The 18,049-nt window shown below is 42.9% G+C and overlaps 1 protein-coding gene and 1 long non-coding RNA gene across 14 annotated transcripts in view; one reads left to right on the forward strand and one right to left on the reverse strand.

The window, feature by feature from the left end:
- Positions 1-18,049, forward strand: part of RBFOX1 (RNA binding fox-1 homolog 1) — a 2,185,863-nt gene that overhangs the window by 937,041 nt on the left and 1,230,773 nt on the right. The gene's annotated exons all lie outside the window — the stretch shown is intronic.
- Positions 11,028-17,229, reverse strand: LOC125961527 (uncharacterized). 2 transcript variants are annotated; one of them, XR_007472351.1, is made up of 4 exons: positions 17,120-17,229; positions 16,641-16,760; positions 15,694-15,768; positions 11,028-11,190 (listed from the first exon to the last, which is right to left on the reverse strand). It is a non-coding gene; the product is annotated as an uncharacterized LOC125961527 (long non-coding RNA). The 2 variants fall into 2 exon arrangements; XR_007472350.1 differs by having other exon boundaries at positions 16,641-16,763; positions 16,958-17,225.

Consider the following 18,049-nt stretch of genomic DNA (forward strand, 5'->3'; position numbering starts at 1 on the left):
TACATGACTGCAATGTAGTAAAGCAATTCTTTGTGTTGATCCTCGTGGGATGTAGATAGTGCTCGAATAGATGGAGGGAAAGAGCTTTACCTGTGCTTGTTTTGAATGTCATTCTATAAAGAGCATTGACTATTAATTAGGTTCACACAGCATCTAGGCCATGGGTGCTTAAATGGTGGATTGTAATCATTTCACCCCATTATTCATATTATCTACTTAGCAGCTAGAAAATATAATTCCTCTTGCAATTTTATTCCTGTTCATTCTTTGGCTTTGCCAATGGCACTGAAATTAACTAGTTCGCTCAATCTCTTTGCCTACGCCATCAGGACAGCTCTGGGGGTAGTTCAGAAATCAATTTTCAACCAGTTCACACCTGTACCTAAAGCAAACCCCAGTGATGCTTGCTGGTAAGCTGCCAATATTTGGAAGAATCACTGTGCTAATGAGGCCTTAACATATACTGTCCTGTCTAAATACAACATCGCATTCAGAACCGGTGGTAGAGAGGCTGGCTTAAGGAACTACAGAACTAGAGCAAATGTTTTTATTCATTGAATGCCATTTGCTTACCTGTATGCCGGAGGAAGAAGCCACAGCAACAATATTTATAGCCTTTAATATGGTGTCAGTGTTTCCCTTGAGTCAGGGCAAGTCGGGCGTGATTCCAAAAAGTGGGGAGGACCTTCGTTTCTTTCATGCCACCTTGTAAACTGGACAACTATTCAGTCACGGAGCAGAATGCCCCTGACCCTGGAGCCTCTTGCGGGAACGGAAATTATTTCCCCTGATCAGTCACTGGTATTCAGTTAAGTGGCATTCATGCTGGGTTGTCTTAGAGGTACTGGGACCCTGTTCACATTATATACGGGTGCATGAAGAAAACATTGTTCTTCTTATTAAAGGTTTATTAACTGCAGTTTGTGAAATGGGGTGAAAAGAAATACACTTCCAAGTGGCTAGCATGTTTGTCATTCCCTTGCTTGACACATAAAACCCTAGAGTATGGGGGAATTTGCTGAAACAACGGTTTAGAAGAAACATTCAAAATAGGTAGGCTCACGCTGAAAAAGGCACAGAAACCTCAGAAAATTGGGTTTTTATCATTGTAGTTTTGCTTCAGTACTTACTATAGGGAATCAAGAAAAAGTAAAATTAAAAATAATGGTTAATGGGACTTCCCTGGTGGCGCAGTGGTTAAGAATCCACCTGCCAATGCAGGGGACACGGGTTCAATCCCTGATCTGGGAAGATCCCACATGCTGCGTAGAAACTAAGCCCGTGTGCCACAACTACTGAGCCTGTGTGCCTAGAGCCTGTGCTCCGCAACAAGAGAAGCCACTGCAATGAGAAGCTCATGCACCACAACGAAAAGGAACCCCCGCTCGCTGCAACTGAGAAAGCCCGTGTGCAGCAACAAAGACCCAATGCAGCCAAAAACTAACTAAATAAATAAACAAACAGACAAACAAACAAATAAATAAATAAAATTTTTAAAAAATGGTTAAAAATATTGAGGGATCTGTCACAATAGTAGTGGGATGGGATGGGGGCGTTCTGTTCATTTGCAAGTTTGGAATTGCAGATACTAAATATATTAAGCTCAGTAGGAAGTTCTGCATAAATCACCATGACAAACACATTTTATTAGAAACACAGAAAGAACCGGGACTTCCCTGGCAGTCCAGTGGTTAAGACTCCGTGCTTCCACTGCAGGGGGTGTGGGTTCAATCCCTGGTCGGGGAGCTAAGATCCCACATGCCATCTAGCGTGGCCAAAAATATATATATATATATGGGAAGAACCAAAGAGTGGAAAGTTTAAGAGTCTTTCTGAAAGTGTGCATTTGGAGGGCATGTGAGCTGAATTAAAGGAATGGGGAGCATTCATTTTGGTACAGATGGGTACAGCCTTCGTACTGATAGTATATGTCCATGTCTGTGGGAGCCCAGAGCCCTGAAATCCCACATCTCTGTATATGGCTAAAGGTTTTCATTCCCCAAACACCTCTTGGGCATTGCTGAGGGCTGATTCTAATGCACAATGAGAGAGATGTGTCTGTCTCGTGCATTCTGAAGCAGTGAGACCTTCTACTTTCCCTTTTGGTGAGAGTTTGTGTTTAAGGATGTAAATGACCATCCCCTTGGCTTGGCTCTCCTCCCTGCTCATCCTGTTCCCAAGTACTAGCCCATCAACCTTCATATTTTGCAGTCTCCACGGCCAAGAAAGGAGAATAGGGCCTGTCAGCAACATCAGAGGGGGCTTTGATTCTAGGTAGATTCCATTCTTCCGCTGTCCTCTTTGTGAAAGCTCTAGTTGTACTGGAGACATCAGGGTCTACCAAGAAGCACCTTACTTACGTGGATGTAAATGTAACCTGCGGAGGAATGCAACAATAAATCAGCAGTCACGGAATTACATAAATGGAGGCTTCTTGTCTAAAAGTGGTATGACATGCAGTCGGGAAGCATTATTTATTTCAAACCAAGCCAGTATTACTAGAGTAAGCTCAAGGCAGGTGAAATGTATTGCATCAAAATATTAATTATACGCCACCTTGGCACCAATAATAAATGTTCACCTATGGCCTTCTTTCCAGGGAAGATGCTGAAATAGGTTCCAAAGCAACACTCTGAGTAATTCAAGAGGGACTGAGTCCCAGCAGGAGGGCTCCACTGACATCAGTGTTAGGGCATCCATTTCTAACCCCTACAACTGCTTTCCTCTCTTTTCCAAAGGGCTCTGAGTGCCGCGTCTCCTTGTATCTTAAAATATGTCATTAAAGACACATTCCCAGTGACAGTAACTTGGGAAAAGTTCAGAGTCTTGACTCAGACATGCGAGAACTTTTGAAATGTCTGACCTTGGTGTGAATCCAAGCTCGGTGACCTTCCTTCTTCCTGGTTGCCTTGGGTGAGCTTCTTCCAGTCTGTACCTCTATTTCTCCTTAATATTAATAAACTGAAGATGTTTGTACCTGCTTTTCATGATTGCTGTAGGAATTAGACTTACTTACTACACTTAGGACATGGTAGTCTCAGAGTTAACATTGTAACTCTGATGATGAAACCATGGTCATGAGGAATGTAAGCTTATGTTTTGTGAGTTCTAGGAGTTAAGCAGTCGTATTCTTAATCAGTGCTATCTGAATTATCAATAGCCCTGCATGGACTCTAAGCAGATGTCTCTTGTGCTATTGGTAATTTCCATTAGAGTCTTTTTATTTACCCATTGAACTGGAGAATGACCCGAGGCTACCCCAAAGGGGGAAAGGTGACTCCCCAAATACTGCATAAGCTTCCCTGTGTAGCAGAGGCTTCCTCTGGCGACCTAGGTCTTGGGTGACAGATATCCCCGCAATGCATCCCATTCAATAGGCTTTGATACAAGGAAGATTGGACCTGGGGGAAGCTAATTACCCTAAATGATATTGCTGATTTCTTTGTTCCATCTCTGTATCCCTGCACTAGAGTTCAAGGTCTGTGAGGGCAAGGACGTGTCTTTTCCACTCACGGCAATATCTTCTCCACACCTAGTATGGAGCCTGACACATATTTGGCAGGCAGGATATATTAGAACGAATGAATGAAGAGTAAACAAATTGGAGAATTAGATCAAGGGGTCTAAACCCAAATGCCTACAGACATCTGCACATTTTGAGTTGGGCTGGATCTAAAATGCTAAGGCAAGGGTGAAGCCCGTGACAGTCCGAACACCCCACCCAAGGGTGTTTAAAGTCATTTGATACTAACAGGTGGCAGCTAGAGAAAACACATTTGCATGAAGTCTCCAAGAGTGAACTCAGTAACTTTATTATTCTCAAGTTGAAATGGAGGGTTAAGGGAACAAAGTGACTAATCCGTATTTAAGATGGCCAACGAGCGCTGCCCGAAATAGTTATGATGTTACTTCTCTGTCTCATCCATCTGTTCAGACTCAAAATTACGCTGGCAATATTTTCGGGAGAAAACAAACATGTTAACAGTCCTATATTATAATTGGTATATGGCAATATGGTATTCATTAAATTAGCCAACGGATGTGTTTTGAGTGCCTACTGTGTGTCAGACATGGCGCTGGGCATTGCGGCTGCAGTACCTAATACGACAGCATTCACAGTCTCACGGATTTCATCCAGCATCATTCTCACCACTGCTGACACAATGCAGTGCCTGGCACATAGTTGGGCTTTAATAAACGTTTGCTTGAGTAAACATTTAATAGCAAGGAGGAAATGAAAATCTTTGCAGATTGCTAGCTCAAAGTATCTGTGTATATGCGCATACGTCCACATACCCAGAAACACATGTGTAACATATAACATGGCATGTTAAAACTTTTCTCCATTTCTCATGTCTGAATGTCTAAAATTAAGCGTATTTACTTAAATGTTAGAGAAACTTAAAAGTATCATGCTATTGTTCCTGAACTAGAAACATCTATAGGAAGTATTGGTAGAACTTAAATTCTTCTGATGAGATTTTCAGTGTAGCTTACACACATTTCCCTTTCCTATAAAAAATTAAACTCCAATTTCTTATCAGAGGAAAAACAGGCAGTGTTAAGTATCAGTGCATTCTGCACACTCCAAGCTTTTATGTCTAGAAACAAACATCTGTAAGGCATTTGGCCCCTACCTTCCACTTCAAGACTTGATGTAACTCTTAGCTGCATGTAGTACCCAGATGAGATGTGTGTGCTCTGATTCAGCATACAAATAGGAAGATTATTTTCCCTTAATATTTTATCTCTAAGTTGTTTAAATTTATGGGGAAAATGTTTGTGGTCAACAGTGCTTATCAGAATGATGTAAAAAGTTATTTGTTGCAGTGTTTCTCAGGCTGTTTTGTGCATACAGATCACCCGGGAGATTGTGTTAAAAATGCAGATTCTGATTCAACACGTCTGGGTTACAGCCTGAGATTCGGCCTTTCTAACCAGCTCCACCATGATAGGAGCGTGTCAACCCATGATCACACTCTGAGTAGCAAGGGTTTTTTGAGCCTGTGGGTGCCGCGCCGTATACGTACTACTGGATGTCTGAAATTCCATTCCAACCCATGTGAAAATCCTGGGGTGGGTACGGTGATGGCTTTTATTATCTCTAGGTTGAAAAAAATGAAACTCAGTGACGTAAGGTGCACTTCCAGGAAAAAGCAGAGCTGGGATTTGAATCCGGGAACTCTGGATTCAAACTCATGCTGTTAAGACTGTCCACTGCCTGTCTTCACTGCTTCAGTAGCCGAACCAAGGTCTGAGGTCTGTAATCAGACAGGGGCAGAACATCTCGATATGCCTCTGTGCTGGGGTGAATTTTAGAACGTGCTTTTGGTAGTCCCTGGTGCGGATTGGTGGATTGTAATCCTGGAGCTTTACCGTCTACTGGAACCGTCAGTAATTCTTGGACATTAGTTTTCAAGGTAATGCTTCTCGGTAATACTCTGTCACCCCGGGAGGGTACGGAACCATTTGCTTTAGCTCCCAGTAGTGTGAGAAAGGTTAAGTAACAATTACATGTGGCTCCTGACTTTGAACAGAATGAGCTTTTATCATTTTTACCAGTGATGCCCTTTGTTTGTACACAAGTTATAGAATGACTTTTGGGGAGTTATTTTTAGATTAATACAGGAATGTACTCATCTGTTTAGTCATGAGGATGATCTTTCCTTCAAATCACACCACTGAGCAGTCTTTGCAGATGTCAGTGTCAGAGGTATCATTTCATCGATTTGTTGGGAAGAATGAAATCAGATTGATGGAGGAAGTTGACCTTCTACCTCTTACTGGTGCTGCAAAGAGTAAAACCCCACCGAGGCGTGCCTTTTGTGTAACCAATAGGATATGAGGAAGTCATTCATTTCGACTTAGATGCTAACTGGTACCATCCCAATCAGCTCCCATTTTAATCAAAGAAGAAGGGAGACATCCGTGAGCGCTTCAATGCTTATATTGTAGAACTATAGCTGTTCGTTGGAAATTGCTCGAATGCTGCTTTCTTATGCCATTTTGAGTAGCTTTCCATTTAATAGCATGACCAGCATCTGTCTCATCCACAAACAATACTAATTTTGAACCAAAATATAGCTGCAGTAAAAAGAAGATGCAGAGAATAAGGAGTATAAAATGGAAAGGTAGAGATAGATGCATCCTGGGGAAAAATGCCTCCCAGGCAATTTGAAGGAACAAAATAATGCAGATGTTTTCTGAATGTAGTAAGGATTTGAGGCCATTGGTAAAGAGAGCAAATTGAATGAGTAATATAAAGAATCAGCCTACAATAAGAGAATAATGATTTCACGAAGCAGTGTAGGAAGAGAAGGGAGGACAGGGAAATCTGAATACCTTTGATAGTTGGAATGAAATGGAAATATAACAGCTTAACGAGGGGAATAGAGAGAAGAGGCAACAAGGTCATAAGAGAGGCCCAATGCTTTTAAGCAAAATGAGGGGAAAAGTGTAGAAATGTGGAAAATTGTGGCCACAGCATTTTTAGACAAAGGGGGAAACGTCGCTTGGATTATTGCGTTTAGAAACTACCTTGTCATGAATTCTGCCACTCTGCCTGAAAGTTACAATTAGTCACGTGTGATAAGAACTGGCATGGATTGTAATGATAAACAGCAGTAATTTCAGTATGAATAATATGTGGAATGTGGAAAACAAAGGAGAGGAACACTAGAGCAGTGTTCCTATTGTGGTTAAGATGCATTTAACACACTTGGGGGACAAAAGGATTTCATACCTATTGGGTGCTCAATTAATACTGAAAGTGTCTATGGTGGTGAGGGGGCAGCTTTTATCATTGTGTGAAATGTACAATTACAAATAAAGGATATGATCCTTTCTACTCCAGACACTAAATTCTTCTAGATGAAGGTCATGCAGTCTCTTGCCAGGATTACACCACAGGAGGTGGTGGAAACTACAGGGATGAGATTTGTTTTTTCTCCTCCCAGTCTCTCCCTTATTCACTTATTTTTCCCCTCCTAAAGTTTAGGATCCCCTAAAAACTAAAGACTTCCCGTTGGTGTGTGTGTGTGTGTGTGTGTGTGTGTGTGTGTGTGTGTGTGTGTGTGTGTGTGTGTAGTTCAGATCTAAACTGTATATAGGGTAAAAGAATGTCTTTTTCTTTTTTTATATAAATTTATTTAATTTATTTTTGGCTGCGTTGGGTCTCCGTTGCTGCACGCGGGCTTTCTTTAGTTGCGGCGAGCGGGGGCTACTCTTCGTTGCGGTGCACGGGCTTCTCGTTGCAGTGGCTTCTCTTGTTGAGGAGCACGGGCCCTAGGTGCACGGGCTTCAGTAGTTGTGGCACATGGGCTTTAGTAGTTGTGGCTTGCGGGCTCTAGAGCGCAGGCTCAGTAGTTGTGGTGCAAGGGCTCAGTTGCTCCGCGGCATGTGGGATCTTCCCAGACCAAGGATCGAACCCATGTCCCCTGCATTGGCAGGCGGATTCTCAACCACTGTGCTATCAGGGAAGTCCCTAGAATGTCTTTTTCTTTATGACCAGTATCAGTGAATCCTGGTGTGCCTTTGAACTCTGGCATTAAAGTAAGGAAGGTGCAGTTAATAAAGAAATTGGTATTTTTCCAATGAAGTATCACATAGAATAATCTGGTAGGAATAACTCTAGTGGCTTCTCATGGGAAGAAACAGTTTCAAAAAAATTTTTTTTAAAGAAAATCTAATTATATGTGTATTTTTCTTTGGTGGGAGGTAGCTCTGAGAATTTACCAAGAAATTAAAATTGCTCAATAATCCAGTGTCAAACAGAGATATTCAGACATTAAAACCAACCTGTTAATATCCATGTTTCTACTGGCCTTAAGTCCTGCTTTTTCTTGTAGAATTTTAGATAATGTCTCAAAGAAACCAACAGAATGATTTGGAAAGGGGACCTCTTCTCATCCATCCATTTGTGTTTCATCCCAGGAAGTTTCTACACTCAGACTGATTTTTTTGCCCCTTCCAGATGAGTGGTCTTATTGGCACACTGTAAAAAATTAACTGAACTGTCCATGCCTCATGACTTCACACCTCCCTGTTACCAGCTTTGCTGTTCTCCAGATGTGGGTAGGAAAAGACTTGCCTGAAGTAAATAGTTAACTAAACCTCAGCTTGGGAGCTGCATCCGTGAACACTCCAGTTCTCTACTTCTTACAAAACACAGTTCAAAAAAATTCTAGACTGACATTCAAAGTCCTTTTTGATGTGGCTCCAGCCTGTTTCAACCTGTTCTCCACTACACACAGTGACATACTGAAGGTTACAACGTGGTTGACTCTGGGCTCCTACAATTCTCTTCCTCCCTGACTCTATTTATGCTTTTTCCCCCACCTGGGGGATGTCTCCCTTCATGTCTAAATCATACCTACCCTTCATAATCCAGCTCAAATATTAATATGCTTTACATATCCAGAAGGTATTGGAGCTGGAATTTAAACTCAGGCCCTCTGGCTTCAAAGTCTACATTCTTAGTTCTACACCAGACACCCCCTCAAAACTTACGTCTCCCAAGAAACTGTGCTGATGCTCCCTAGCGTGATTTAAGCTCTCCCTCTTCCGAGCATCCTTATGACTCTGTCTGGGCTCATCATTTTTGGCCTTAAGTATGTGTTGACCAGGTCCTTTGATAAGCTCTCAGAGCACAAGGTGGAATAATTTCCTCCCTTCAAGAAGCTCACAGTCTAGGTTTGGAGAGAGGCAAGCAATAAATATCTATGAGATAAATCACTCTGAGATAACTTAGATACACTGTTATCTCAGTGGGGGCATGTGAATATAGGATCGTAGAAATCCAAGGGCAAAGAGGCTAGTTTAGCCTCCATGGGCTGGGAAGAGATACTTCCAACTCCACTTGGGAAATGATATTTGAATTGGACCTTGAAGCATGGGTGTGGTTTTCCTCTACAGAGGGTCAAGGAATGGGATTCCAGCCAAAGGAAAAAGGATGAGCAAAACCTTAGATACCAGAGGAAGTAAGACATACCAGGGGAAGACCTAGGAGATGTGGCAGCTGGGTGGTAGTGGACAGCATGAGATGGTCAAGAGACAAGTCTAGAACCATGAGAAAGGTCCGTTGGTTCTGTACGAGTGAGTGATGGGATCATCACAGCTACGGTTTTCAAAGCTCAGTGTGTTGGATGAGATCTCTCCCCCTTTGGAAGATTTCTGCAATTATAATGAAAGCAAGAAGGGAAAATCTGCCTTACTACTTGGAATGTCATCAGAGTCAACCTTTTATTCCCTTCTTGTGGCCAATACACCTGCATGGGTTTGTACCATCTCAAAATTCCAGGCAGGGGGGGTGTGGGCAAAAGGAAGAATTGCATAAATTTTTACCCTAAGAGTGAAGGAAAAGCATTTCAGTGAATAAAATGAAGCTAGAATGTTTGCCTTACACTCTAAATAGTGAAACCAGACATCAAAAACCCAAATGCCTATGGAGAGCCGAGCAGGTAACACATACGAGTGACATGGCTCGAGGCAGTTGAGATGGGTGGAGGCTGGGGAGAGCACACACCTTTTCTAAAGGAAGCAGCAGCTACTCAGCTCATGGGATTCTTGCCACGCAAAACATGGTCTCCGTGCGGTTGGATATTGCGGTTTACCAAGTGAGTCAGAATTCTAGATATTTAATGTTGGTTTTTAAGCGTCAGCAACTTTTTCCGTAAGCTATTTTAAATGGTGAGTGGTCCAACGTTATACACATACGGGCCATTTAGACCCGTCGACTTCCAGTTGTGGTCTCTGACTTGGAGTAAACAGGCTTAGTTCAGAATTTCTATAAAACAGGCAAAACTAGGTATGAACGCGCCTGCTGGTAGAGTAAGTCTAATCCATCAGCAGTGACTCAGCGCCTACTCCATGCTAAGCCCTCTGGGAGATTCTGTAGAGGCTATCGAATTAGCTAGACAGGGTAGAGACTTCTTAGGTTAATGCATGTTGGAAAATTGTGTTTTGGCAATTGGCACATAAGTACCAGACTGTCCTTTTGCACGTCTCTCTGTGATGATGTGTAATTCCAGAAATGTTCCTCTTATTTTGAGTCCCTGATGGGGAAAATAATGAGCATAGAATATGGTGAACTGAAGCAGAATTATGAGCTATTGTGCTGTATTTTTAAGTTATTCCCTATCATTTAAGACTGTTAAGCAATATACGTTTTTGTTTAGTTATTTTGTTTCTTCTAAGCCCCACTAGCACCACCACCATCAAATTGCTGTATTGCACTGGGGATTTTCATGCTGATTCTGCCTTACTTGTTTTCACCATGACTCTGCTCTTTCCAGTCTCTCTCTCTCTCTCTCTCTCTCTTTTTCTCTCTCTACTCTGGCTCCATTTGTGGCAGAAAGCCCTTAAGTGAGTCTTTACACTGGAGGTTTGTATGCTCAGCCCATCAGTCTGTGTGCTATTACCGAGTTTTGTCCTCTGAGTACATAGCCTGTAGTTGGGTTTGGATATTAAGTGTCAAACTCCAATGCACCGGTGAGAGGTTTGCAGCGACCAGCAGGTCCCTTCCACGTCCCTGAAAGCAGCTGGGCACTCTCCTCATCGATACGCGGGCTCATTTCACACGTGTCACATTACTGGGGTGAAGCTGCTGATACAGTGCGTGATGCTGAGGGGACCAGTACCTGCATCTGGCCTCTTTCCTGAGGTGAGGAGGGGAGAGGGACACCCACTCGGGAGAAAAGCGTGTAGAGCCGGCTGTTCACAAATGTGAAGGTTACTTCAGAGAGCCCTGGGAGCATTTTGTCAGTTTTGTTTGCAGAGAGATAGGGAGTGAAGAATTATGATCCTTGGCGCCAATCATGTCCCCCAGGCCACAAGCTAATCCAGCAGGACACCAGATGTAACATAACCATTTTCTTTGCACATTTCTGTGTGGTTATCATGGAGGGCAGGAAGGGAATGAAAAGGCTTCGCTGAGGAGATAATCATCAAACATCTCTCCCTCTTCTGCAAAGGAATCAGCCCTGGGTTCACATGCATTGAGTCATAGCAGCAGTCATTCTTTGCACAGACATTTATTGAGCGACCTGTTGTGTGCTGGGCACCTTGCAAGATGCCGTGGGTATGGAGGTGAAGGTTCCACCCGACTTCACAGAGATCCCCTCCACGGATCTAGTCATTAATCCACTCACCCAGTCATCAATCACCGGTTGTCAGCTTGTGCCAAGTTCAGCGCTAGATAGTCAAATAAGAAAGAGGGCAAAAGTTTGGTTCTGGAAGCAGAATCCTAGCTTTACCACTAAAAAAACCTGGGTGACCTTTTTCTTCAAAGCCTCACATTGCTTATCTGGAAAATGGATACTGAAGCAGTTCCTGCCTCGTGGATAGATGCAGCGATCAGGGGACATGATATTTGAAGAATGCTTAGCACACTGCCAGGCACTAAATGTTAGCGATCAGAGTGCCGTAAGCTCGCCATCCAGCGGGAGACCACAAATGCGTGACTGCTAACAGAGCACAGGGTGACATCCGTGGACCTGCTGTCAGATGGTGGCTTAAATCCCAGCCTCACCACTTACTGGTGACCTTACAATTGTGGTGGTCTTGGGCATGTTACAAAACTTCTGTGAACCTTGGTTTCCTCTTCTGTAAAATGAGAATGATATTAGTGTTTATTAGCTCAGTTCTCCGGCACGGTGTCCTCGACATAAGCCATCACCTGCTATCGTTTTCCATCCCGCTAACGGAGCTCAGAGTAGCACCCAGAGCTCCCCACACGCCTCCCATTTGTATGTGCCACACGTAAATCGTGTATCCCTGAGAGGTCGAAAACAATGATCAATTTAGTTGACAAATTTTTATTTTGTCTCTAGGTTTTCAGAATAATCAGGGTGTAACAGCTGCCGAGGCTTGATGATTCCTTTTCAAATCAAGTTCAGTGCAGCTGCAAAGTATCTGAACTTTGCCTTTTGCTAAGCAGAACCTGACGGGTTCAGTTAATATAGCACATGCGTGTGATTCACCAAGACCTTTTTTCTGGGTCGGCAACAGTGCTTATTAAAAAGTAGAGAGACCTTTAGTGCTAATGTACCAAGCAGGGTTCGAGAATGACAAGCCAGCCGTCTCAGGAGAGCATTTCCCAAAGGTTAGCCCTGGAAATGAAACAAATCATGGTGCGTTCACATATTTGTTGGATGCAAATACAGTGTGATGTTTAAATGTATCACATTGCCCTTTGGGTGTTCATGGAAAATTTGGAATTACAATCTGTTTTGGTTCCTGGGTGACCAGGCATCCCACACACAGTAATTTGGCACTTAAGAGGCCAAAGAGTTTCACTGGGAGGGCACATGATGGAATTGGTAGTAGCGGATGGAAGAGACTACAGGGACCTTGACCCATCCCCTGTTGTCTTGGTCCTCATCTCTGATACCCTGTCTTTGTGCCCAGGTAAGGAGCCTTTGCAACCCACAGTCGGATCTGGAAGCTTCCTGGGGGATGGCGTAGGTGGTGGGAGCTTCAAAAGGGAGGGTCAAGCTGACTACTAACAACGCAAAGAAGAAAATGCAAGTGCCTGAAGCGTTTGACATCCCCAGGGATTCAACTGAGTGGGCTGATCATTTTCTCTTTTTCGCTTTCAGTGTGTCTCTTTTTTTTATGGAGATGATAAACTAATTAACATCATTCTTAAGTGGCTTCAATTAACAAGGCAGATCTAAAGACTCTAAATACATTAATTCATTTATTCCTCAAAACAGTCTTCTTGAGATGAGTGGTATTACTACGATTCCCATATTACAGATGGAGACCTTGAGGCTCAGAGAAGTTGAGTAACCTGCCCCAAGTCACAAAGCCAGCCAATGGTGAGGCAGAAATAAAAGGCCGGATAAAGTGGTTTCAGAGACTGCATTTTCCAGTAGCTCCCTGAGCCTCTATCTCCATCTTCTCACTCCCAGCCCTTTCTGTACTGCGTGGCCGGTTATTCTCCTAAAAATACAGGTCAGAATATGTCCTACTCTTCCTCAGACATCCTTCATGGATCCTTCATGCCTACCAGTCGAAGCCTAAACTCATTTATTTACAGTGGCCTAGAGCCTGGCCTTTGGGGTCTGATGGGTTTCATTGAAGGGCACAGCTCCCCTTTATATCACTCAGGTGTCTTTCATAACCCTCTGAGCTCGGTTTCCTCAGCTGTGAAGCTGGTGTTAGAAGCTCCTACTTCACAGATTTATTGGGGAGACTCCGCCCTCTGTTAGTCTGTGTAAAGCATTAGGCACAGTGGCTGGCACGTAGTAAGTGTTCCTACATTGGTGCTGTTATTAGGTACATCCAGTGAAGCCTCCCCCATCTAGCCTCATCTTTCCAGGATCACTCCCCCCACTAACCTTCCCACATTCATCCTGGCTCCTGAAGATCGCTCAGGATCCCCCCAGGACACCGCGGAGTGCCATGCCTCCACCTGGGGAGCCAAACGCTCTGTTTAAACCGCAGTATTTCCAGTTCTTCAGGCTCCCCTTGTCTGACCGCAGAATAAACAAAACCTAATTATTCTCCGTGAGTCATCTCAGTTGTCACTTTACTGTGTATGTTTCCTCCACCACCACCACCCCCCCCAGTCAGAACATGTCCCTCTACCCTTGCTCTGCTTGGAACCTGGTTTTACTGTTGCTTTCTATCAGCTGTTATTAATGTGAGCTCGTTTAGAAACTGGAGCATCCCATTCATCTCCGAATCCCGAACTGTACCTGGCCCCATGCTTTGATGGTTTTCACAAAGCGGGAGCTCAGCAAATGCCGAATGGATTAATGAGTGGATGCACACATTCAAATGAATAAAAATAACTTACATTATGTTCCCTTTAAAAACATTTACTTCCTCTGAATTGTCACTGAAAAAATCCTTGAGGATTAGAAATAGAAGCTGGAAACTTTTGGAATGTAGATTTTTTTTTTTCCCTTTTGCTTCTTCAAGTTGTAGACTTAAGATGCCTACATATTTTAAATCTGAAGGAAATTCTGCTCACCCAGACTCTAAAGCCATGTGGAATTACCAGGAGTTTCGTATGTATGAATGCTGTATTTTGATGGCTGTCACATGGTCTAGAAGAATAGGGACCATGGGTGGAAATCAAGTGAACCATTTTTTCCTGGCTGGGGGTTTGCTTTAGGATTAAGGACTATTTTCTCACTAAGTGATACAGACCTTATTAAAGCAAGTACCTTTCTTGATATGATCCTTTTCTAATTTTTGTGAAAGGTTGAAGCATTTTAGGGTAAGTTGGAGCATTCTCTGTGAAGTGAGTAAAAGTAACTCATGACTGTTGTTGTGAAGATTCTTCAATAAGAAGATATTACAGAGAAAGTTTAGAAGAGGGTCTGGAACTTATAGTAAATGGTCTATAAATGCTCCATTTGAGCCCAAAACGTGAGGCTTCACATAATAGAAGTTGCTTGCATTTATCAAAGTGGTACGTGTGTGCAAGCATTTTGTGAAGTGTTTTACAGGCATTATTTCCTTCAGTCTTCAGACAAGTCCTCTGGTGTAGGTCCTGCTCACCACATGCCAGAGGAAGATGCTGAGGTTCAGAGCGGTCTGTAAATGTCCCAATGTCAGACACAGAGGAAAACTAGAACCCAAGTTTTGCTTACTTTAGGTCTTGAGTTCTTGCCATTAAATGTTATTTTCGGGCTTCCCTGGTGGCGCAGTTGTTGAGAGTCTGCCTGCCGATGCAGGGGACACAGGTTCGTGCCCCGGTCCGGGAAGATCCCACGTGCCACGGAGCAGCTGGGCCCGTGAGCCATGGCCGCTGAGCCTGCGCGTCCGGAGCCTGTGCTCCGCAACGGGAGAGGCCACGACAGTGAGGGGCCCGCATACCACACACACACAAAAAAATGTTATTTTCTCTCATGACAAAAATCAGAGAAGCAGATATTTTTGTCTTGAATATTTTGTCCTATATCTCTTGTGGCTGAGTCTACAATATTTATCACTTACTTGAAATCATGCTGTAAAGAAAATATCACCCAAAACAAGTTTGGATAAGGTCTCACATTAAACATGTAACTTTAGATGATGACCTGATGTGGCCCTCGGAACATTTACCAAACTGTTCATGACTTCAGTCTGGCTTTATGACCTCCCCTTTTCCCTCATGGAGTTGCTGAGTGCTGTAGTGATCCACCTTTCTACCTGGCTATTTTCCCTTCATTTCATTGTCTTTGTCTTTCTGTAACATTGTGCCACATGGCTTGGTGGTGCTTTGCTGTGAAGGCTTGGCTGTGGGGACTTTTCTTGTATCTTCAGAAATTCATTGCATTTCTTTTAAAATTAGACATTTCCTTCTGACTAGATGTGTTTTCTCTATTTTTGTTTAATCTGTGTGGGGTGGGGAGTTTCGTACGAAGAGGTACTCGCAGTATATTTTATCTCGCTATCGACTTCTGTTGAGACTTACATACACTTTTTAAAAATTGAAATATAGTTGCTTTAAATGTGTTAATTTCTGCTGTACAGCAAAGGGATTCAGGTATACATATATATACATTCTTTTTTTATATTCTTTTCCATTAGGGTTTATCACAGGATACTGAATATAGTTCCCTGTGCTATACAGTAATACCTTGTTGTTTATCCATTCTACATATACTAGTTTGCCTCTGCTAATCCCAAACTCCCACTCCATCCCTCTCCCACCCCCCTCCTCCTTGGTAACCGAAAGTCTGTTCTCTAAAGACTTACATACACTCGTAGGGTATCTTTGCTGATTCACTCATTTATTTTCCTTCTCATGAGAATGCACGTGAACCAAATCATCTGGAGAAATTAAAAGAGCAATTAAAATCATGAAGGTCCAAACCCTTTCTTTTGCAAATGAGGAAACTGAGGCTCAGAGTTTAAGTAAACTAATCAAGGCCAGCTAGTTAATAGCAAGGATGGGATTAAAACGCTGTTAGTGACTACTTTAGGAAACAATTTTTTTGAGCCTTGTGTTTTTCAGAATACCAAATTTAGGAGGGATTTTTAGATGGAAAGAGGGTAGCAGTGCATCTTTGAAAAGTACTCTCAGCACTAGAAAAAAAATAAATTAACAGTATTATCAGCAAAGGCATGTGATGTATTTTACATAGAGGTCTTTCCCAGACTTGGGAGCAGCCCCTGCCACAGTGATTCTGTTGCGATCTGATGCTTACTGTTCTCATACGTAAAGATAACTGCACCAAGCTTGCCTTGATAGTTTTACTATTTCCTTGAGATTACATTCTGGAGATGATGAGACCAGCTTGAATTTTCAGTGTAGTTGTGAGACCTTTCTTACGTTGAAATGAATTCTCGTAAGCTGATTATCTCTCTGAAGAAAATATGATGTCCCCATTTCACAGCCTAGTGCCTATCATGTTAGTGCCATTTTTATTCTGAGACATCTCCCCTGGTCTGAATTAAATAAGGTAATAAGGCGCTCTGGAGTCCAACACATATTAAATAGAATTTTTTTTTTAAATTGAGACTTACAGAGAAGAGGATGGATTTTCTTTATGGTACATTTTCTTGCTCCATGTTGAAGTACATGCTTTTCTTTTATAGAGCAATGAGTTATGAAGCTCAAAAATACAGTGTTCTCAGCGGTGTAAATAAAGGAGTTATCTGAGCAAATATATCACACCATGTACTAAGGGTTTTTTCCTTACCTTTTGTTTTGGTTTCGGTTTTGGGGTCTCTTTTCCCCCCTTCTCCACGACAGGCTGGTTTATGCAGTGGTTAGGGTTGTGTATTGTTGGCACATTAATCATGATAATAGAAATGGAGAGCTACTTTTCATTGAGAAACAGATTCAAAATAAAAGGTGATTAATGAACAAAAGTGTCACGCATTCCCAATGACGTGCTTCGTACCCCAGCTCTGTACATCTGTTTGTATCTCAGCCTCTTGTGAGCTTTCTGACTCCTATATCCTTTCTCCATTTTACATCAATGGTTCGTTGACCCCCCCCCACCCCCCAACCTACCAGGTGTCTTGGAAGGAGGCCCATTCGAATCATGGGAGGATCTTTCTCGTGGTGCCGTATGTCTGATGGGACTCCAAAGGCTGGGGAGCAGTGGTTGCCGTTCAGGGGGAGAGACTGCTACTATGTCTGAGAGGCCTCCCTTTGTAAGCCCTTTGCTTGTACCTGCACAATCTCTCTCTCCAATGACAAAGATCAACAGAATTAGTGAGAAGATGGACAGTAACCAATGTGGATTGGTGGGGTGGGCATGGTCCATTGTGCTGAAGCTTCTTCTGTGAGTGAGAGCTGATCGTGGCATCCTGGCCCATCTAAGCTCCTCTCTTGTGAAAGCATATCACCGTCTCAGTGACATCACCCACCCACCTGCCCCCTGCCCAGGTCCTGAGCCATCACCAGCAAGCGATGATGTTTGCTTGGAATGGGGAACATTCTCTCTGAGAGCAAATACAGCATAATTGCCATTCAGATCAGGGTTGAAGTTCTAATTTCTCCATGGGAACTTGCACAAATTCTTAAGCTCTCTGAGTATCACACTTCATCTGAAAATTAGAAATAATGATGCCCACAGCATAGGGATGTCGTGGGAATGCAGTGGAATGCGGCGTGCAGATTGCGCATCACGGTGCATGGCTCAGAGGGAGCGTTGGATACTGCTTCTTCTCCTCCTCTTTCCTATTATTATTATTACTATTCTCCCGTTATTATTATTGTCTTGATGTACATTCACATACGTATGTCTCTATTTGTCTCAAATCGGTATTTACTGAGTTTCTTTAAGTTACAATATTTTACATCACTTTACTTCTTTAAGATCATCTTCAGCTTGGGAGGAGGACTTGAGTATGATTACAGTAGGTACAGCTCTTTGAACACCCCGTGTAATTACACTCTAAACCCTTTCCCTATGTTATCTCATTGAATCATTGAAAGAATCTGCAAAGAGTCATTGTCATTTCCACCTTATCCACAAGGGAACTGAGGCCCAGAAATGTAAAGTAATTTACTCAAGGTCACACAGCCAGGAAGTGCTGAAGCCGGGATTTATACCCAGGTGAGGAAGACTCTCAACGTCAAAACCCTTCCTTCATGCAT

Source organism: Orcinus orca, chromosome 16 (assembly GCF_937001465.1).
Source record: "Orcinus orca chromosome 16, mOrcOrc1.1, whole genome shotgun sequence".
Classification (NCBI taxonomy): Eukaryota; Metazoa; Chordata; class Mammalia; order Artiodactyla; family Delphinidae; genus Orcinus; species Orcinus orca.